Source organism: Apium graveolens, chromosome 9 (genome assembly GCF_009905375.1).
Source record: "Apium graveolens cultivar Ventura chromosome 9, ASM990537v1, whole genome shotgun sequence".
NCBI classification, from domain to species: domain Eukaryota; kingdom Viridiplantae; phylum Streptophyta; class Magnoliopsida; order Apiales; family Apiaceae; genus Apium; species Apium graveolens.
In genome coordinates, this window is record NC_133655.1 from 54,450,672 (window position 1) to 54,475,276 (window position 24,605).

Consider the following 24,605-nt stretch of genomic DNA (forward strand, 5'->3'; position numbering starts at 1 on the left):
ACTAACCCCGAGCAAAGCACACATCACTGCTCTAACTACTGGATCTAAGGCACACATTGGCCTAACTTGACCATCGATATGGTCTGACCACGAATCTGGTCCATACAAAGAAAACTATCCAATTCTAAAGCATTTCAATATGATAAACAATAGAGTTCAATAAAACCAGATCATAATCAATAACCATAAAACATTTGTAAAAGAGCATGGTAAAAGTTCATAGTTACCAAAAAGGGTATGTCAAAATACATAAAAGAAGTGGCCTCCAGCCGGTAGGATAATCGGGTATTAGATGAATAGTGTTTTTCCAAAGTTTTAGTGCTTTGATATCACAAGGTATGGTTAAGTATAAAAGTTTTTGTATATATAAACAATTTTGTTCTAGTGTTTGGTATATGATGAATATATATTTGTGGAGTAGTATCGTATTTGTGTGGTTTAATATTTGGTAAATCCACAAGAAATGGTTCACAAAGAATAAGGCTTACGGCTCAAAGATCAAATGATGTGGCTCAGGTTCAAGGCTGGAGGATTCAAAGTATTTCCAATATAAAAGAGAGCTATTTTGAATATTAACAATAGGTCACAAGAGAATTAAAAATATTTGCTATAAATCTCGAGAAAGGTTTAGAAGTACTTGCCTTATCATAATTGATTCCAACCTCACTTGTACTTGTCTACGACTCTATTCAACCACCATTCATCTGTTTCTCCTATGCCTCACTTCTAATCTCTGCTCATTTGCTGTATTTTCTACATGTCAATTCTATTTTCTGATCACCTGCTTCTCTTTCTTACGCCTTGCTTACTCTGCTAGGCATCATAAGTATCTATCAATATTCCACTCATACGATTCTGTTCAACACATACTTCTATCTACCCTTCATTTCACCCAAATCCGATTAACGGATTGAAAGTTATGCCATAAACAGTAATCATCGAATATATAAACCGACAGTCAATCAATAAGTCACACATAATACATCACGTAATCAATGACATATCAATATATAAAGACATTTTGGGTCATAAATAGGCTTTCTGGTATTTAAAATGATTTTTAAAACATTTTTCGGAATTAAAACGGGTCGTTGGATCAATTTCGGAATAATAAACAGGGTTCGGTTGGCCAATTCTGGCTCCGAAACAATTTTAGAATAATTATCGAGCCTTGAAAATAATTTAGAATAATATTTTAAAGCTCGAAACTATTTTTTGAAATTTTTAAATCATTTTTAAATAATTAAATCTAATTAAATAATTAATAAAAAATCAATTAATAATTAATCAAATCAATTAATCAATTAATTTTCAAATTAATTGACTAATTAATCAATTAAAAATTAACTGAAATTAATTAACTAATTAATTCAGATTTATTTGTGAATTAAAAATAATTTTCGGAATTAAAATAATAATTTTTAGAATTTTCAGAAATTAAAAACGGATTTTTATAATAAAAATAAATAGGAAATATGATTTTTAAACATTTTTAAAACAGGAATCCAATTTTTGCAAAGTCTGGAAACTTCAGGGACTAAACTTCATCATCTACAAAACTACAGGGACTAAACTGCAATTTTGCAGTCCAGTGGCCGGAAAACACAGGGGTGGCCGGAGAACACGATTCCGGCCTCCTCACCTTGCCACAAGCTCTAGATCATATCTACGGATTACCAGGAACATAACCATGCAATCAAATCGATCTAACAATCCCTGAGTTGGCCGGAATTTGGCCGTGAAGTTTGCCAGTTTCCGGCGAACTTCAGAAATATTTAAAACACAACTTCCTTCTCTACAGACCTCGTTGATTCATGAAACTTATACGACTGGATTGCAAATTTTACAGAGAACACAATCCAGTTTATCACAACATCAATCTATTCCAGAATAAGAAACCCCCAAATTTCAATTAAGAACATTCATACGGGTTATAAACCCTAATTTTGAAATTCGAAAATCAAACTCAAATTTGAACATGTTATTGGACTCCAAATCAGACGTATAATATACCAAAATCATCAGGAAAACATGCTCTACAACATGCAATCATCAAATCATACAAACAATCATCCGAATAAAAATTCATATTTTTCACGAAAATAATTCGAAAATAATTAAATTTATAAAAAATCAACCTTTGATTCTGCAGTAAAACAGGTCCTGGAATCTGATAGTACTCCTTAAGACCTTCAAATTGGTTACTCCAACTTTCCAAACGGATTTCACTAACACCTTGAATTTGTGGTTTGATTCTCAGAAAGGTTTATGAATATATGATTTTTCTCTGTAAAAATTATATAATTATCTGTCTGCAAATGATTTTGATACGAAATAAAATACGGTAAAAGGCTATTTATAATTACGGAGAATTAGTATCCCGTTGGATCATTTCGGATATAAAACGGTACGTTTATTTATAAAAACTGATCCAAACGGTATCGGTTTTCGGGATAATTATCCAAATCAGTACAATTTGTACTGCGGTCTTGGTCTCAGCGCCTGGTTACACGTACTACGAGGTGATAATTGGGATAGTTTAATAAAAAGATCCCGTTTATCGAAAATACGGGTTTGATTGATTTACCGAAATAAATATTGTATCGAAAATGTTGCGCCGTGACCCGCGCAGGACAAACCGTACGCTGGATCGAAAAAGTCGAAACATGGAAAATGCTTGGAATATTGCAATTAGGTTAGGAAGGAGTTCTCGGAAGAGTTTCGGGTTCTAAAAACGTAAAAACAGTTAACGGTGGTTGGTTCCCGTTTTCATAAAATAGGTTTTAAATACCCGGAACAAGAGTTTAAAAAAAATCCATATGATTCCTATAAATTCATAAATTAACATAAAAATAATTAGGAAGATATGACAATTATCTATATTTTATTTTGGACATAAAAAAAAATTGAAATACTCAATTAATAACATTTTTAAACATTCAAACATTTTTAACACTTAACAAATAATTCACAGAATAGATACTGAATACATATAATAATTATCTATTAGCAAAAATAATTACACGATATATCCCGGATATTACATCCTTCCCTCCTTAAAAGGATTCTGTCCTCAGAATCTTCTAAGAAAACAAATGAGGACACTTTTCTCTCATATCACTTTCTAACTCCCAGGTTGACTCTTCAACCTTTGGGTTTCTCTACAATACTCTTACTAATTTTACCACTTTATTTCTCAATACTTTCTCTCTTTCCTCTAGAATCTCTATCAGACTCTCTACATATGATAAATCTGCCTGAAGCTCTATTGGCTCATATTCTATTACATGCCTGGAGTCTGGATTATATTTCTTGAGCATCGATACGTGAAAAACATTGTGAATGTGCTCCATGTGCGGGGGTAACGCCAACTCGTCAGCTACTTTACCAATGCGCTTTAGGATTTCAAAAGGTCTGACATATCTTGGGCTTAGCTTCCCTTTTTTTCCCAAACCTCGTTAGTCCTTTCCACGGTGATACTTTCAATAATACCAAGCTTCCTTCTTCAAATTCCATGTCTTTTCTTGACTGGTCTGCATATTTCCTCTGACGATCTTGTGCGGCTATTAATCTCTTCTGGATAATTTCAACAATTTCCTTTGTCTGCTGCACCAATTCAGGTTCGAGTATTTTGCATTTTCCTACTTCATCCCAATACATTGGAGATCTGCATTTGCGTTCCTAAAGGGCTTCATAGGGTGGCATCCCAATACTGGCGTGATAATTGTTAATGTAAGCAAATTCTACCAGAGGTAAATGCTTGTCCCAACTTCCTTTAATATCAATACACAAACACGTAGCATGTCCTTGATTGTTTGGATCGTTTCTTCACTCTAGCTGTCCGTCTGCGGGTGGTAAGTCGTACTCATATTCAATCTTGTTCCTAAACATTCTTGAAAACTCTTCCAAAATCTCGAATTACATCTTGGATCTCGATCAGATACGATAGACACAAGAATTTCATGACGAACTACAATTTCCTTCAGGCACCTATGGATCAACTTATCGGGCGAAAATCTTTCCTTTATAGGCAGAAAATGAGCTGACTTGGTAAATCTATCCACTATAAGCCAAATGGCATCATGATTAGTTTTTGTGCTTGGTAACCCCAACTATGAAATCCATGGTGATATGCTCCCACTTCCAAACTTCCAGTGACTGTAGCAATCCACTTGATCTCTGATACTCTACTTTAACTCTGTTGACATATATAACATCTGCTAATTCATTCCACAATTCCTCACTTCATATCTAACCACCTATAATTTCCTTTAAATCTCTATACATCTTGGTACTCCCTGAATGGATTGAATACCTCAAATTATGAACTGCCTGTAAAATTTCATTCTTCAGTTCCATCACTGGTGGAATCCAAATTCTAGAAGAAATCCTAAGAATACCTTGATCATCTTTTTTGCGTGCACTACTATTCTTCCCATACTAAATGATTTATATCTTGATCTACTACCTCTTCCTAACACTTCTTTATCTTTTCTAACAATCCCGACTGAAAAGTTATACTTATATATTCTCACTCCTTTTTGGATCATGCACTCTGACTTCCAATTCCAACTTCTAGAATTCCATAGATAATTCTTCTGGTACAGTCTCTATGTTCATTCTCTCTCCTTCTTGCTCATCTCTTGCCACTACATTTACTTTTCCTAGAGAGTTCATACTTCAACTCTTGTGGCCCGTATATATCTCACATCTTTCTCTATACTTATAATATTTCCCAATCTTTCAAAATGAATATTATTGTTGCTTTTAATTCCCAGTTATGAGTAGGGTACTTCTGCTCATAAGGTTTCGGTTATCTAGATGCATATGCAATAACTTTATTGTTTTGCGTCAACACACATCATATTCCCTTACGAGAAGTATCATTATAAACTACCAAATCTCCCTGATGATTTCAAAGTGATAAAATAGGTGTTATAACCATTCTTTCATTTAACTCCACAAAGCTTTCTTCACCCTTCTCCATTTCATATAACCTTCTTGCTTTTCCTGGTTAACTTCATCTCTAATATTACAACTTTCAAGAAATCTTGCACAAATTTCCAATAATAACTGGCCCATGATAAAACTTCTTACTTTTGTTGGTGCTTCTGGTCTTTCTTCATTCATACTATCTTTAAATTTTTCTGTTGAATCCCCTTTTGTCTCCTCCTTACTAACTGTCTATACTAAGAATTATACCTCCTGCTATTAAAGTTTTCACCTGGTAAACTCTTTTTATACTGCTTCTTTCTTCTTTGACTCCTCAGCTATCATTGTATAAGTTGCATGGTTCTTCTTAATTAATGCAAGTATATCTTATCCAAATTCTTCCTTCAAAATTCTACTCATCAAATTTAAATATCACTGGTATATCAGTTCATTCCACTAACATTTTTATTATTTCTTAACAACAGTACTGAGTTCTGAAAATCATCTTTGATATGTCCATAAGTTCAATCTTCACTTGGTAATATACCCAGTCTTAAATCAATCTTATAAAAATACCTTGCTTCGTTCATTTAGTTAAACAAATCATTGGTTTCGAGGTAACAGATATCTGCTCTTGAGAGTAAACTTGTTGAGCTTTCGCTAACACATAATCTCACCCTTCCATCTTTCTTATTAACACATCGTGCCGGTGCACTTTAAGGGGTACGCTAGGTCCAGTTGCTTTTTCTTTTAATCATCTCATGCGTTTGCTCTGGTAACTTCTTCATTTTATCTGGTACCATTCTGCGTGGGGCTTTGAACACTGGCTTCATTTCACGTACTAAATCAATCATAAACACATTTTCTTTATCTAAAGGAAATATTGGTAACTCATCTGGAAATATGTCTTGATACTGTAAAATCTTCAAGTTCGGTCTGCTCCTAACTCTTATTTATAATCGCCATAGCACTTATATTTTGGTCACTGTAATCTTAAATTATTTTTAACAAATTCTTTACTTTCCTTTGTCCTTTAAACTTCTTCATGTTCTCCTTTGGCGTCTCCAGAACTATCTTCCGTCACGACGGTTTACCTGGGCATCACACTTGAATAGTTAATCCATCCTTATAATAATATCAAATCTTCTTATCTCAAATGATATCAATTCTTCACATCTTAATGCCAGAAATATCGATTCCGTCATTGGTACTTACATATTTAATGACTGCACGTTCTTAATTTGCTAGTCCTTTAGTCCTAGACTTATTGATTCGATAGAATAATTCATCTTATCAATAAAACCTTGAGAAATATATGATCAAGTTGCTCCCATATCTTTTAATACTTTAACGTATAAGGTATCCGTAATAATCTTCCACGTCATCACATCCATATTCTAAATAACATATCGCAAATTCTCGTTCTCGGAGACGTATCCCTTATTGAAGTAGATTCCCTTAACTGTTAATGCATCCCGGGCTAGGGACAGTGATTTGTAATTTTCACCATATGCCCTTGTTTCCCTTCCCATGCATGCGAGGTAGATGAGACTTTGCCCGCTGAGTGTATAATACGGTAACTTTTGTTTGAAAAACTCTCGCAAGGAACAACGGTACAATGAAACAAATAGAAGGATTCATAATTTTAATAAACTTAGAGTTGAAGAGAAAGAAGAAGTAATGATTTGAATATGAATGAGACAACCACATTAGTACTGAAGATGGCCAGTCTTTCATACCGTGTGGCATACAGCACATGATTAGGTGGCGTCCCACCCGACTCTTTGTCATTCCGACAAAGTGTTTCATCATAACACTGTTTGTCCCAATCAGAAAGCAAAACCCGAGGGGAACAATTAAATTTGAAAGGAATGCAAAATTCTCCGTTTTGATGTTATCAGAAAGAATTTATTAAGAAAAGGAGTTCATACATTTTTAGGAATTAAAAAGGAATATACGATGTAGTGTTGAGGACAAGAATGATACCATTGATCACCATCCACATTTCACTTGTATTCATCTTTCGAGTTTGATTGATCATATCCCAATTGAATCATATAGTAACTTTAGAAGTATGCTAAAATGCCTTCGTAACTAAGCATTATGGTAGATTCTTACTTGTTAAGTCTCGCATCTGTAACGTCGTACCTACACGTATAATATTTTAACAATTTGATCATAATGGCGCTCTTATCAGATAACCTTGAGTTTCCTCTTTCTAATTTGGAATAACCGTAAATCATTCAACATAACGATCATTTTATTAATAATATTCTTCCTTTAGAAGAGTCTGAAAATTTTCCCAATCTTCTTCGGTCATGCTCAGGCTTCCGTTTAATCAATGAATTCTTCGAACTCTGATAATCCCAGTAATTGGATGAATAGTTATTCCATACGCTGGTTTTGTTGTTAATCTTATCAAACAATATTTGTACCTTCTTGTTAGGAATAACCAACTTCCTCATAATCGCAGATTACTTCGTTCTCTGAATTAACAATACTAAATCTAAAATAATATCCTTCCAGCTAATCCGAGCCTTTTGACAAACAAGAAACTCAAGTAGTAACTTGACAACCGATGTTTAAAACTTATTTTATTCGAAAAGGCTTTTAGAAATGTTGTGAGGAAAAATCTTTTTCAAAAACTTGTTAAAAATTTTGAAAATTTTGAAAATCACACCTCTGGTTGTTCTCACTATATGAGTTGGTTGTTGTCTTTCTTATGACCAAATACCAAGTTAAAGAAATGATCACTCAAAGGTCCATTCACTTCCATTTATCTCCTCTCCTTCATTGGGTCTATTATCTTCCTTAATCGATGTAAACTTCAACTGTCGTTGCATGTTATCTTATTCGTAGCTTCACATTAAGGCTCCCATACTGGTAGTACTCCCGTTAACCACTTGGCAATCATTGAGTGGAACAGATTATCCCATAGTCAACAAGTCAGCTAATATCTCATCATTACAACATCATTAATCTCAAGAAATCTTCAGATCCCTCATCTCCTCTAACCCTCTTTCTTCAACACTTATCTACTCCATTCCACAAGCTAGTCATGAGTGGCCTAATTACTAATAGCTTCTTTTAACCGGATACAGCCATCCTTCAGAACACTTGAATCTTCTTTCTAAACGCCTTCTCACCTTAATTTATATCTCAATACTCACCGTTTACTGCCGCTATCGCGTCCCTTCTCGCAAACGTTGTTGTTTCGGTAGAAAGGTTTTTAAACTAAGGATGTAGAATATGGTGTATAATAGACAGAAAAGATACATTCATAGTTGAATGTTCAAAGAACAAGAATAAGCAAATGAAGGTTCTTGAATAGGTAGTCTCATATCGAGAGATGATAGAATAGCGTTGAATAACTTGGAGAGGCGCAACTGTCATAACAGAAAGTAATACCATTAATACTGATGGAGAACAAGGCACAAATCGAATCTGGGAGAAGATGACAATCCTTAAACGGAAGGTTCCAAAAGATCAGTTGATGCAGGGAAATCAGGATCTGCCATTGTCGTTGCCTGGATATCACGTCGCTAGTCAAGAATCCCGAATCGCAACACGAACCGTGCCGGAGACCTACTATACAGTCGCACTCAACCTCACAATGACCTATCTTTCTATTTCCTATTCCTAATCCTAACCCTCTACCCAATCCCGACAATCTAGGCTTGTTTCAGTGACTTATAACCTGTAGCTCTGATACCAACCTGTGGCGCCCTCCAAACCCGGGTCAGAAGTTTGGGGTCCACAACACAAACACAATATATCAACCTGTATAAGAAATATTAGTTATAATGACCCTGCTTCACAAAACCACGGATCGCAACAGGTTAAAGTATGAAAACAAGCCACAACCTTAATTATTACATCATCCCAAATCCCAACTAATTTAACTTACAATTGATAATAAAATCATTCTTACAACCTTGCTATCTCACTACTGCCATAAGCTCCTGCTAGATCGATCAATCATAATCTGGAATCCTAGCTCGAACATTGTACTGGGAAACCTTGCTATCAACCGTATCCTTCTTAACTGTAGAATATATAAAAAGATTCGCAAGAGTGAGCTAACTAGCTCAGCAAGTCATATTATCAATAACTGAAGTTAGACAATAATAAATGAGATGATTCAAAGGAATCAAGTTTCTTGTTAAACAACCAATAGAATTGGATTATTCATTTTAAGTTTTTAAACCAAGGTTAGGCTGCTGATCAGTCACGCACTAACCCCGAGCAAAGCACACATCACTGCTCTAACTACTGGATCCAAGAAACACATTGGACTAACTTGACCATCGATATGGTCTGACCACGAATCTGGTCCATACAAAGAAAACTATCCAATTCTAAAGCATTTCAATATGATAAACAATAGAGTTCAATAAAACCAGATCATAATCAATAACCATAAAACATTTGTAAAAGAGCATGGTAAAAGTTCATAGTTACCAAAAAGGGTATGTCAAAATACATAAAAGAAGTGGCCTCCAGCCGGTAGGATAATCGGGTATTAGATGAATAGTGTTTTTCCAAAGTTTTAGTGCTTTGATATCACAAGGTATGGTTAAGTATAAAAGTTTTTGTATATATAAACAATTTTGTTCCAGTGTTTGGTATATGATGGATATATATTTGTGGAGTAGTATCGTATTTGTGTGGTTTAATATTTGGTAAATCCACAAGAAATGGTTCACAAAGAATAAGGCTTACGGCTCAAAGATCAAATGATGTGGCTCAGGTTCAAGGCTGGAGGATTCAAAGTATTTCCAATATAAAAGAGAGCTATTTTGAATATTAACAGTAGGTCACAAGAGAATTTAGAAATATTTGCAATAAATCTCGAGAAAGGTTTAGAAGTACTTACCTTATCATAATTGATTCCAACCTCACTTGTACTTGTCTACGATTCTATTCAACCACCATTCATCTGTTTCTCCTATGCCTCGCTTCTAATCTCTGCTCATTTGCTGTATTTTCTACATGTCAATTCTATTTTCTGATCACCTGCTTCTCTTTCTTACGCTTTGCTTACTCTACTAGGCATCATAAGTATCTATCAATATTCCACTCATACGATTCTGTTCAACACATACTTCTATCTACCCTTCGTTTCACCCAAATCCGATTAACGGATTGAAAGTTATGCCATAAACAGTAATCATCGAATATATTAACCGACAGTCAATCAACAAGTCACACATAATACATCACATAATCAATGACATATCATTTATAAAGACATTTCGGGTCATAAATAGGCTTTCTGGTATTTAAAATGATTTTTAAAATATTTTTCGGAATTAAAATGGGTCGTTGGATCAATTTCGGAATAATATACAGGGTTCGGTTGGCCAATTCTGGCTCCGAAACAATTTTAGAATAATTATCGAGCCTTGAAAATAATTTAGAATAATATTTTAAAGCTCGAAACTATTTTTCGAAATTTTTCAATCATTTTTAAATAATTAAATCTAATTAAATAATTAATTAAAAATCAATTAATAATTAATTAAATCAATTAATCAATTAATTTTTGAATTAATTGACTAATTAATCAATTAAAAATTAACTGAAATTAATTAACTAATTAATTCAGATTTATTTGTGAATTAAAAATAATTTTCAGAATTAAAATAATAATTTTTAGAATTTTCAGAAATTATAAACGGATTTTTATAATAAAAATAAATAGGAAATATGATTTTTAAACATTTTTAAAACAGGAATCCAATTTTTGCAAAGTCTGGAAACTTTAGGGACTAAACTTCATCATCTACAAAACTACAGGGACTAAACTGCAATTTTGCAGTCCAGTCGCCGGAAAACACAGGGGTGGCCGGAGAACACGATTCCGGCCTCCTGACCTTGCCACAAGCTCCAGATCACATCTACGGATTACCAGGAACATAACCATGCAATCAAATCGATCTAACAATCCCTGAGTTGGCCGGAATTTGGCCGTGAAGTTTGCCAGTTTCCGGCGAACTTCGGAAATATTCAAAACACAACTCCCTTCTCTACAGACCTCGTTGATTCATGAAACTTATACGACTGGATTGCAAATTTTACAGAGAACACAATCCACTATATCACAACATCAATCTATTCCAGAATAAGAAACCCCCAAATTTCAATTAAGAACATTCATACGGGTTATAAACCCTAATTTTGAAATTCGAAAATCAAACTCAAATTTCAACATGTTATTGGACTCCAAATCAGACGTATAATATACCAAAATTATCAGGAAAACAAGCTCTACAACATGCAATCATCAAATCATACAAACAATCATCCGAACAAAAATTCATATTTTTCATGAAAATAATTCGAAAATAATTAAATTTATAAAAAATCAACCTTTGATTCTGCAGTAAAACAGGTCCTGGAATCTGATAGTACTCCTTGAGACCTTCAAATTGGTTACTCCAACTTTCCAAACGGATTTCACTAACACCTTGAATTTGTGGTTTGATTCTCAGAAAGGTTTATGAATATATGATTTTTCTCTGTAAAAATTATATAATTATCTGTCTGCAAATGATTTTGATACGAAATAAAATACGGTAAAGGGCTATTTATAATTACGGAGAATTAGTATCCCGTTGGATCATTCCGGATATAAAACGGTACGTTTATTTATAAAAACTGATCCAAACGGTATCGGTTTTCGGGATAATTATCCAAATCAGTACAATTTGTACTGCAGTCTTGGTCTCAGCGCCTTGTTACACGTACTACGAGGTGATAATTGGGATAGTTTAATAAAAAGCTCCCGTTTATCGAAAATACGGGTTTTATTGATTTACCAAAACGAATATTGTATCGAAAATGTTGCGCCGGGACCCGCGCAGGACAAACCGTACGCCGGATCGAAAAAGTCGAAACATGGAAAATGCTTGGAATATTGCAATTAGGTTAGGAAGGAGTTTTCGGAAGAGTTTCGGGTTCTAAAAACGTAAAAACGGTTAACGGTGGTTGGTTCCTGTTTTCATAAAATAGGTTTTAAATACCCGGAACAAGAGTTTAAAAAAAATCCATATGATTCCTATAAATTCATAAATTAACATAAAAATAATTAGGAAGATATGACAATTATCTATATTTTATTTTGGACATAAAAAAATTGAAATACTCAATTAATAACATTTTTAAACATTCAAACATTTTTAACACTTAACAAATAATTCACAGAATAGATACTGAATACATATAATAATTATCTATTAGCAAAAATAATTACACGATATATCCCGAATATTACAATACTACACACTACTGTACATACTATACAACCACAACAACACTGCTCCGCATCTCCATCTCTGAGTCTCTGTCTCAACTCCAAGGAAACTCTGGTCCTGCCAGCCTCTCAAAGTCCTCCATCACCTCAGTAGCCCAGCCCATCAGTGCATCAGGGCCTCTGCCAGGTAGTGTAGCTCCATGTAGCCTAACCTCAAGAACCCTCCTTATCACATGAATCTCCTCTCGAAGCTCCCTCATACCACGATCAACATCTGTAGTCCTGATGATATGCTGTAGCTCTCTGATCTGAGCCAACAAGGAATCACGCTCCAATAGAAGAGCCTCATACCGGTAATAAGGAACTGGGGGTAATGTGGACTGAAATGGGGCACTCGCAACTGAATGTCCAGTGGAATCTGAATCAGCTGGTGGGGGTCCTCTGATAGGTGGCCTCATGCCTGGAGGGGGAATAGCCTGTAGTGGTACGGGCTGCAACACCGGTGGAGGTAGAATAGCCAATGCTGGTGGAATAACAGGACGTGGATCCGATGCTGGTGCTCCAACTGAAGGCTCTGAGCGATCAGCTGATACGGGAATAAAAGAGTCGGCCATCTCTACTATCTGAAATCATATCGCAATATAAGAATCTCGAACCACGACGCGAACTATACTAATACCAGTTATACCATAACACTCAACTTCTCGGCGTTCTATCATCCTATGCCTTACTTCTAATCCTAACCCCCTACCCATTCCCGTCAACCTAGGCTTGTGTCAGTGACTTATAACATGTAGCTCTGATACCAAACCTGTGGCGCCCTCCAAATCCGGGTCAGAAGTTTGGGGTCCACACACACACCTTATTTATAACCTGCTTATAACAATACTAAAGATAATAATAATATGCAATGACCCTACTTACTAACTACCACGGATCGCAACAGGTTAAAGTATGCACAAAAGCCACACACACTAATATATTACATACCGATCAAATCCCAACCATTCAAACTCAAACTGAGTATTAAACTTATTACAAACTTTTACAATTTTAAATTATTCCAAAAGAAGCCTACTAGCTCAGCTCCAACAGCCTTAATCCCTAGCTCTCGCACTGGGCTGGGGATCATTGCTACCAACTGGTTCCTTTTTAACTGGAAAGAATATAAACAACATCGCACAAATGAGCTAACTAGCTCAGCAAGTCACAATGACAAAACTGAGTATAATGATCATCAAGTGAATATGGTTATGATACCAAGTGAACAATGGATTATGATTTAGAATTGGATACTATATTTTTATTTTAAAAACCAAGGTTAGGCTGCTAATCAGTCACGCACTAATCCCGAGCAAAGCACACATCATTGCTCTAACTAATGGATCCAAGGCACATATTGGCCTAACTTGACCATTAAATGGTCTGACCACGAATCTGGTCCACAATTTTATAAAAGCAATCCAATTCTAACATAATAACAGAATGAACAATAATAACAATAATCAGAATCATTAACAACAGTGAATACTTAACAATGAAAGGGTTTCAACCCTTGTAAGGATCGATTAGGTAATTTCAAAGCTGGGATGCTGGGTAATGAAAGAATTGGATAACAAAGGAATCAACGTTTCAGGGTTTCAAGGATTTGGTCTTTCAGAGCATAAGATATCATGGGTTGAGTACATAAGAAATTCAGTTTAGTGTTTAGTATTTAGTTTGTATGTACTTGTGGAGTAGTATCGTAGATGTGTGGTTCGTGTTTGGGTATACAATAATAAATGATTTAGAACGAATAAGGTTCATGGCTCAAGAACAATAACTGAAATCAGGGTTTAGGTTTCAGTGCTTCAAGGCACTTGCAATATCAACAGGACTATCAAGTACTACAATATCTCGAGAAAGTTCAGAACACTTGCCTGGTACTAGCTTACTATTCTGCACTCGCTTCCAATCATATTCGTCTTACTCCTCAACTACCTATTTCTCTTTCCTACGCCTTGCCTCTTCTGCTCACATATCATAAGCATCTATCAATCACCAACTCATAGGATTCTATTTAACACATACTTCTATCTACCCTTCGTTTTACCCAAATCCGATTAACGGATTGAAAGTTATGCAATAACCAAGTAAACACCGAATATATAGACCGATAGTCAATCAACAAGTCACGTATAACACATAATACATCACGTAATCAATGACATATCATTTATAAAGAAGTCTTGGGTCATAAATATGCTTTCGGGTATTTAAAATGATTTTAAAGTATTTTTCAGAATTAATACGGGTCGTTGGATCAATTTCGAGTTAATAAACAGGGTTCGGTTGGCCAATTCTGGCTCCGAAACAATTTTGTAATAATTATCGAGCCTTGGAAATAATTTAGAATAATATTTTTAAGCTCGAAACTATTTTTCAGAATTTTTAAATCATTTTTAAATAATTAAATCAAATTAAATAATTAATTAAAATCAATTAATAATTAATTAAATCAATTAATCAATTAATTTTTGAATTAATTGACCAATTAATCAATTAAAAATCAACTGAAATTAATTAACTAATTAATTCAGATTTATTTTTGAATTAAAAATAATTTTCGGAATTAAAATACTAATTTTTAGAATTTTCAAAATTTAAAAATGAATTTTTATAATAAAAATAAGGAAATATGATTTTTAAACATTTTATAAACAGGAATCCTATTTTTGAAAACTTTGCAAACTACAGGGACTAAACTTCATCATCTACAAAACTACAGGGGCCTGTTTGCAATTTTGCCAGCCCAGCCGTCGACTCGCCGGAGTGTGGCCGGAGAACACGATTCTGGCCACCTCAGGCCACCAAACTGTCCGGATTAAATCTACAGGTTACCAGCAACTTATTCATGCAATCAAAACTCAATAATCATCTCTGTTCTGGCCGGAAATTGGCCAAGAACATCGCCGGTTTTCGGCGAACATCGAAAACTTTCAAAACATAACTCCCTTCGATCCATTAATCCTCTGTTAACGAGCTATATACCAATCGATTGCAAATTTCATAAGGAACACAACCCACTATAAATCAACAGCTAATAACCCCTGGATCAAAAACCCCCAAATTTCAATTGAAAACATTCATACGGGCTATAAACCCTAATTTTGAAATTCGAAAATTAAACCTACTTTTGAGCATGTTATTGAACTCCAAATCAGACGTATAATATATCAAAATCATCAGGAAAACAAGCTCTACTACATGCAATCATCAAATCATACAAACAATCATCTGAACAAAAATTCAAATTTTTCATAAAAATAATTCAAAAATAATTAAATTTATATAAAATCAACCTTTGATTCTGCAGTAAAACAGGTCCTGGAATCTGATAGTACTCCTTGAGACCTTCAAATTGGTTACTCCAACTTTCCAAACGGATTTCACTAACACCTTGAATTTGTGGTTTGATTCTCAGAAAGGTTTATGAATATATGGTTTTTCTCTGTAAAATTATATAATTATCTGTCTGCAAATGATTTTGATACGAAATAAAATACGGAAAAAGGCTATTTATATTTACGGAAAATTAGTATCCCGTTGGATCATTCCGGATATAAAACGGTACGTTTATTTGTAAAAACTGATCCAAACGGTATCGGTTTTCCGGATAATTATCCAAATCAGTACAATTTGTACTGCGGTCTTGGTCTCAGTGCCTGGTTACACGTATTACGAAGTGATAATTGTGATAGTTTAATAAAAAGCTCCCGTTTATCGAAAATACGGGTTTTATTGATTTACCGAAATGAATATTGTATCGAAAATGTTGCGCCGGGACCCGCGAAGGACAAACCGTACGCCGGATCGAAAAAGTCGAAACATGGAAAATGCTCGGAATATTACAATTCGGGTTAGAAGGAGTTCTCGGAAGAGTTTCGGGTTCCAAAAACGTAACAATGGTTGACGTCGATTGGTTCCCGTTTTTATAAAATAGATTTTAAATACTTGGAAAAAGATTTTATAAATTTCATATGATTCTTATAAATTCATAAATCAACATAAAAATAATTAGGAAGATATGACAATTATCTATATTTTATTTTGGACATATAAAAATTAAAATACTCAATTAATAATATTTCTAAATATCCAAACACCGATAACACTTTAACAATTAATTCATAGAATAGATACTGAACACACATAATAATTATTTAATAGCAAAAATAATTACACGATGTATCCTGGATATTAAAACATTCAAGGACAAAGCACATAGACATCAAGTACCATTTTATAAGGGAACATGTAATGAATGGTACTGTAGAGTTACATTTTGTTCCAAGTGAGAAGCAACTTGCAGATATATTTACCAAGCCACTAGATGAATCCACCTTTTCTAGGTTGGTAAGTGAGTTAAGTATACTTAATTACTCTTGAATCTATCTGAGTTATTTTGCAAGTTGATATGTAGCCAGAAATCTAACTGATTTTTAGTCATGAGTGAAATTTTGGCTAAGTCAAAATTTGCATATCGACGGATGACCATTATCCATCGAGTTGAGTCATCCGTCGATGTACTATGTGCAAATAAAAATCAATTACTTTTCTGAAATCTTTTAAAACTCGACGGATAACAGTTTATCCTCATCCGTTGAAGTGTCTAAATCTTAACCGTTAATTCCCTAAACATTATCCATCGAGTATACTTATAGTTTGTAAGCATTACACGACGGATAATGGGTGGAATTTTTACAGTTTATTTTTAAACGGCTAATTTAGGCAATTTCTATTGGGTAATTTAATTTTCTTTATTATTTTCATCCGTTGTTTTTGAGTTAGTATAAAAGCTTATTTCATTCTAATTATTTTCTTTTATCATTCTCAAATTCAACTGCTTTTATTTTATTCTCTCTCAAGCAAATATCCTCTTTCTCATCAAGCTTTCATTCTCTAACAATGGCACCTGTAGTAAAGATCATGTCTCAGACTGGGTTCATTTATGAGAAGAACAACTTCACTGCTTTGGTCAATAAGGGTATTCAGCAATCAGAAGACTACCACAAGATGATGGACTTCGTGAAGAACTGCAAGTTAAGTTATGCCATGCTTGAATCACCCACAGTTTACTGTGAAGTTGTTGAAGAGATATGGACCACTGCAATCTACAACTCTACTGACAAAACCATCACTCTAACTATCAAAGGTAATGAGTTCTGTATCAATAGTGATGTGAGAAAATCATGTTTCAAAATTCCTGATGATGATTTAACTTCACCACACACTGACACTGATATTATCAATATGCTTAATTTCATGCATTATGCACTTCCTTCTAATAAGCTAAGTGAGATTAGAAGATTAGGTCTTAGGAAGGAATGGAGTTTCATGTGTGATGTTGTGACTAAAGTTTTCTCTGGAAAAGTTAGTAATTTTGATTCTATGAACATTTCCATGCTTAACATGCTATACATGCTAGTTACAGATAAATTTTACAATTTCAGTGACCTTGTCTTGTATGAGTTGGGTTTTAAACTAGGTGAGTTAGCCAAAATGGGAAAGAATGTATATTATGCTAGATTTTTCATGATATTGGCTAACCATCTTTGTCAAGAGATTGTACTTGAGAACCCAAACAACAAATTAGCTTGTTGGGTTCAAGAGAGAAGAATCATTACAGATTTGAACAGAGCCAACCATCATAGGGATGTGCCAATGTTCTACTTTCCTCTAATGCAGACACCTCAGGTAAGTGAGGTAAGTTCATCCATACCCTCAACTATTCCAATCTCCTCAATTTCTTTGAGTTCAGGAGTAACTATGGCAACTGTGACAATGACCAAACAGTTGCCTACCAAAGCTGCCAAAACAACTGTAATTTCCAAATCCAAGTCAAAGAAAACCCCCTCCGGTATCTCTCAAAAGGTACCAGTTGAAAAATCTACCAAAGCCAAAGAGGGTAGTGTGAAGGAGGGTCAGTTAGGTGAGGGAAGGGGTGAACATCAAAGAAACCCCAAGGATAAGGTTGGAGAGTTGAGTGAATCCCAGCCTAGCCACACTGCAGTTTCCCAACAAACTGCAGTACTTAAAAAGGACAAAAGCTCACTTCTAACTGCATCCTCCCAAAAGGATGTGGCTATTGAACAAAGCTCTCAGCCAAGAGCACAGGCCAAAAGGGTTAGGGACACAAGCTCACCCCAAACTTACACAAGAAAGAAGAAATCCAAAACAACTGGGGATGCACAGGGCACACACACAGTGCAAACTGGTGCTAAAGACACAGTCCCTGCACTTTCTCAAATTCAGATTGATGTGGCTCCAATAAATGTGGAGTCACAGCCAAAATATCTTATAATAGAAGCCTCTGAAACACCATACTCACCAACAAACTCTCTGGAAGTGGATATGATAAACACTTCAATTCCTGATTCCCCTTCTTTAACTCTGTTGGGGAAGCCAAAATCTAGTGCAAGTGAGCATCATCTTTTAGATGATTTGTTGGCTCACTTGCCAATTCTTTCAGATACTATTGTGACATTTGTGCCTCAAATAACTTCAATCAACACAGAGTCAACAATAGTTTCTCTTCCCACCTCATTCATTTCTACTCTCTCGATGGATATTGCTCATCCGTCGAGTAGTGATTGTATCCCGACGGATAAGCTTAACAGCAGTTATCCGTCGGATAGCTTTACCACTCACCCGATGGATATCACTTATCCGTCGAGTGTCTCTGCACAACTTCAAACTTCAATTATTTCTAGTGTAGAAGACTTAGTGGTAATACAGTCACTCTTAGGACTGAGAGAGGAGAGTACATTGAGTGAGAGGCTGGGTTGCTCCCAGGAAAAAGGAGAGGAAAAGAGTGAATCTCAGCAATCCATTTATTCAGGATTGGTAAAAGTGAGTGAGAGGAGTCCCACCTTAGTAGGTGAAGGTGAGGGTGTGAGGGTGGGGAGCCAGGGTGAGACCCTGATGCAACAAAAGAGAGATTATGAGAGAAAGGCAGGTACAGGAGAAATAAGGATGGATCCAGCCATTGCTAGTGAGTCAATGATTGTGGATGATGCTGAAAAGGGAAGACAATTTTAGCAACATTATAAAGCTGAAATTGATAACATTTCCTTGGATGCTGACACTTTTACTCATCCTGTGTCAGCCTATCAATTGTTGGCTGCTCAGGGCAATGTGGAGGCAGAACAGACTTTGAATTTAGTACACACCTCAGAATCTCTTCAAAAAGATAAAGCTGCTATCAATAGGATGCCTTCTCAAGCTGGTGAGCCATCTGAAGAATTTGGAGTAAATTCTAATGATGATGACTCTGTTTCTTTGGATGGAAGCATGAACTTAGGGGGATACTAAGGCCCAAGTTCTGTTTTAAATTAACCTGGATGGGCATGGACAAAGGAATTTACACCAGGACAATTTGATGTGTCTTTGGTCAAGCAAGTGGTGGCTATTCAAAAGGCCCTTCAGGAGACTTCAGATGCTGGTACCAAGGCTATTCTTCAAGCTCACCTAGGCTCTCTACATCTCATGAAGATCCAACACTTAAGACAGAATATAAGTGTGGATGAACGAAAAAGAGATATAGCTGACTTGAAGACATACAATTCTGAGAAACTGGATTCAGTAATGCCATATGGTACCATGCAAGATCTACTACTGAGATTAAGGAGAGAATCAGATTCTGAAAAGAAGCTAGCCAAGCTGGAAAATAGAGTTCAAGTTATTGAGAATTTAGTGGCTATCCTTCTTCAAAATCAACAGACTTAGACAAATCTTCTTATGCAACTGGCTAAAGCATAAGGCCTAACTCCTCAACTTGATAATAACAAAAAGGGGGAGAGAGAATCAAGTAAAGGGGAGAAAGGACCAACTGAGGGGGAGAAACTTCAAGTACAAATCAGCAAAGTAATTGTACCTTCAATTACAATCTCCAAGCCAACAGTTACAGATGGTATAGATCTAATTAATACAGCAGCAACAAATTTGAAAGTTGCTGAAAAAGGAAAGTTGAGTTTGATGAACTGGAATAAGATTGATGAGGAGATACAGAAAAAGTTTGAACTAGTCAAGGAGCCAGTTCAGTCAGCCATCCATCATTCTCATGTCAAGCCAATCAGTGTGAATGAGATGAGCATGAACTATCTAGAAAAAGGACAATCTTCCTGCATCAAGTCTACAAAGGCTGAAACAATTCTTAAACCAAGGGCAAATTATCCAAAATCATCTTGGAAGAACCCTATAGACACTGTGTATGAGACACCTAAGCCTGATGAAAAGAAGCTTCTATCAAGATCTATTGACTTCTATAAAGATCCAGCTGATTCAGCTTCAAAAAGGAGAATTGCTAAGATATTCAGAAATGGAAAGGAAATTTATGTGGTGGCTGGACATCCACAGTTTGCTCAAGCAAAGAAAGAAGAAAAAGCCAGATTAAAGTAGGAAAAGAGGCAAGCTGCTCTAGATGCAAAGAAGTCTAAACAAAAGAAAGAACAGATTGCTATCTTGGCCAAGCTACAGGCTGTGAATTCTTCTCAACAAATTCCCTCTCAAACATCTGAAGCTACTGAATCAAAGAAGAAGATTGAAGAACAGAAGAATTCCCCAAGGAAGAAAGAATTGGCTAGAAGAACAAAAAGGAAACTGGATGTTGTTGACAAGGAATTGGAAGATCAATTTCCTAAGGAATCCACACCAGCTACAACTCAAGCATCAAAGCCCTCTATGGTATTTGAAGACATAAGGGTGGTGGATCCCTACAGGAACATACATGGTGAACCTATTGTGCCAAAGGATGAGCCAATAGAGTGGGATAACATACCAATTCCTGACTTCAACTTACCAATCCTTAGCAAGCCAAAAAGGACAAAGTCTAGGGCAGTCAAGAAAGTGAAGCTGTCACCTCTCAAATCCAAGTCAGTAGTTAAAGTTCAACCCAAGGTCAACAGGGGAGACTACTTGTACCTGTGTGACATCAAAGAATTTTCAGATCTAAACCTTTATCTGGATGAACTGGATGAAGTAAGGGCAATTGATGCATACAGAAACCTACCTGATTAAAGTCTATTCATCCTTCAAGAAAAACTTTGGGTTCAATGTAACTTCAAGAAGACTAGTATTGAAGAAGATTGAAGAGCTGATGAGTGTTAGAGCTAAAAATGCACTCCCAAAGACTCTAATCATCCCATACACAGGGAGAAGAGTGCATCTAAGGCCCTACTGGCTGATGGAATTCATGGATGACAAGGGTGTGAGAAGATTCTTCAGATTAGAAGACCAACTGAGTATCTCTAGCAATGAGACTCTCTTGGAAATGCAAGAAAAGCTAGATCTCTCAGAATCTGATGAACTAGAATTCCACAGGTAGCTCCAGAAATAAATTGAAGAAAATAACAGAAAGCTTGGAAGAAGATCCAGACCTTCAAGGAAGTAGAAAAATCTGCTCAGGCTAGAGGATCATCTTGAATTGACTGTGAGTCAAACCTTGCACATTTTAATTAATTGAAGCACTTTCAGTTTATCTACTTATCTTTAAAGATATATGTTCAGGTTATTTTGTTATCATCAAGTAGCTCTTAATTTATGGTTACAATTCCAGTAGACATAAATTGGGGGAGATTGTTGTGCATATGTTGTGTACTTGATGATTTCATAAACAAAACATCTAAGTAGATTTTACTTAGTGAAATTATGTAGCACTCGACAGATAAGAATTATAGTCCCGAAGGATAACTCATTATAGTCCCGACGGATGATTAACTTATTATCCATCGAGTGAGTAGCTTATGTAATAATAAGTTTGTAGCACAGTTATGTATGCACCTTTGTATAGAATCTGTAGTAGCATATAAGTTATGTTGACTTTAACTAGATATGCAGAATAGGTTGATTAATTGTACATAATTGATGTCTTGTAATTCTGCATAAGTGAAATAGAGTCAAGTGCCAAAAGAGCTACCGACGGATGATTAACAAAGCCATCGACGGATGATCAAATCACTATCAACGAATGTTTAATATAGCAGTCGACGGATGATCAATTAAACCATCAACGGATGTTCTGAAAGTCGACGGATGATCATATGAAGAATTCAAACAACAGTTGAACAGTGAAAGCTGACACACAGCCGTCGAGATGTATACAAACACACTGTGGAAGCCCATTAACTGGGTAATAGAGGACGAAAAGCAGCAAAGCTTAAGACTGTTAGATTTTATATTTGTTCAGTCTTTTTGACTTTGTAATCTTGGTATTATATAAACCAAGAGAGTAGCAAATAGAAAAATAACTGAGATAGCTGAAAAACACATAAACAGAGAAATCTTTGTAAGCAGAATCTTTAGCATTTCCTGTATTCTCAGTAGTTCCATTTGTAAGCAGCTGTGAGTATTTCTGCATACAGAGTCCTCTCGATATATTATATATATCTCTGGTGGAATTGTTTAAATCCACCAGAAAGTTTTTAAAGACTCTTGTTTTTAATTACTTATGTTTTGATTCAATTAAGTTTTTATTCCGCATTGTGCTAATCAAAACAAATATATCTATAATCGAGTTGAACATTTTTATTTCAAGAAAAAGGTTCAAGAATTCCATTCAACCCCCCTTCTGTAATTCTTGCTATATTATTAAGGGACTAACAACTTGTGTAAGGGAAGCTAGGTGAGTGTTGTCATGATTTAACTTAGAATTAGGTAGTAGGAGAGCTTCTCATCGGAGGCAACCAGTTGATAGAAGCTGATGAAGAACTAAGTTGCACGTTTCGAAGGCACCACCGTTGCGAGAAGATTCTTATCACTTATCAGACGCTGCGCGAGGAATGATATCTACCTTCCTAGATATAGGTAAGACTAGCAAGAAGATGTGACCCTATCTACAGACAGAACATCGAAGCACATGCGTGGTTGTAAGCATAACGTCAAGGACGATGACAAGAATATGAAAGACCATGGCAGACGTCAGCGTTGGGTTCGAGTTAGGAATAAAATGATATACCAGGGTAAATGAAGTTTCATCGACTAAGAAATGCGAATAGAGTCCAAGGAAAAGTGGAAGAGGTACCAAAGTGGAGAGACCCTTATATGAGCAGTATTTTAATTAGACATTCCATTGGTAAATCAGGATAATAGCAAGTAACTTATACAGTAATGACGACCAAATATTTGATTTTCAAAACTTTAAAAATGAGATTTTGGGAAAAGATTTTCTTAACCAACTTTCAGAGGATTTTTGGCATGAAATGAGTTTTACAAATTGGTTGTCGAATTACTATCTATGTTCTTGTTATTACCAACAGAAAATGACCTAAAAAGAAGAATGGAATTAGACTCAGTGCTGTTAATTCGAACGATCAAGTAGACCACTAGTAAGAAGAAAGTTTAAATTTCTCCGTGAAAGACGAACATAAATTCTGAATCAACATGTTAAAAATATTACTTACTCAATTTATAAAATTATTAAAATTTAATGAGGTTCATGGTTTGAATAAATGAAGGATGATTGAAGGAAATGGTAGAATCTTCTAGATGGTGGAAGAGGCATCATATTTTATCGACAGAATTGAGGAGTTGCGTGATCGATGGATACTTTACGCGACATGAATGAAATCTGAAGCTGTGATATTAAATTTCGGAACGACGCAATTAAGACCAAATTAATGAAGCATTTGGTGTGAAGGCATTTCCAGATATAATTTCAAAGCAATGATGTGACTTAAATTGTAAACCGGTATCCGAACGATCCTGAAGGCAGATGTAGGCGAAGCATGGAAGGTGATCAATACTGACATCCCTTCTTCTAATACAATAGTATACGTTTTTCTTGATTCTTGAATGCGATTGGAAACAATGATTATAAATTTTGTAAGGACGCGATATGATCGAATTGTTAAAGCTTTGAATATGGAGGCATTTCCAGACGACATTCCGAAGTTATAATATGACCTAAACGGTGAATCTCTCATCCGAATGGTTCCGGAAGGCATATGTAAGTGAAGCGTGGAGGGTCATTAGCACTAACATTCTTTCCTCTAATAGGACAATATAAGTTTATCTTGATTCGTGAATACGTCTGAGCTTCTTCTGTTGATAAATTATATGAGGCGAAAACAAAGGAAAATTTATTGTATTTCTTCTGAATTGTTTCTCTTCTCGAATTCTTGATTTCTAATTGAGACAACAATGTTGTGATATGACGTTTTGTCAAAATGATGAAAAGTCGGGTGGGACGCCACCTAATCATGTGCTGTATGCCATATAGTATGAAAGACTGGCCATCTTGAGTACGAATATGGTTGTCTCATTCTTCACTCATTTTTCTTCCTTCAATTTTCTGATTTACAAATTCTTTCAATTGGTTGTTGCATTGTTATTCCTTATTCCGTTTTTCAATCAAAATCATGTTCACAAACTCTCCTTTTGC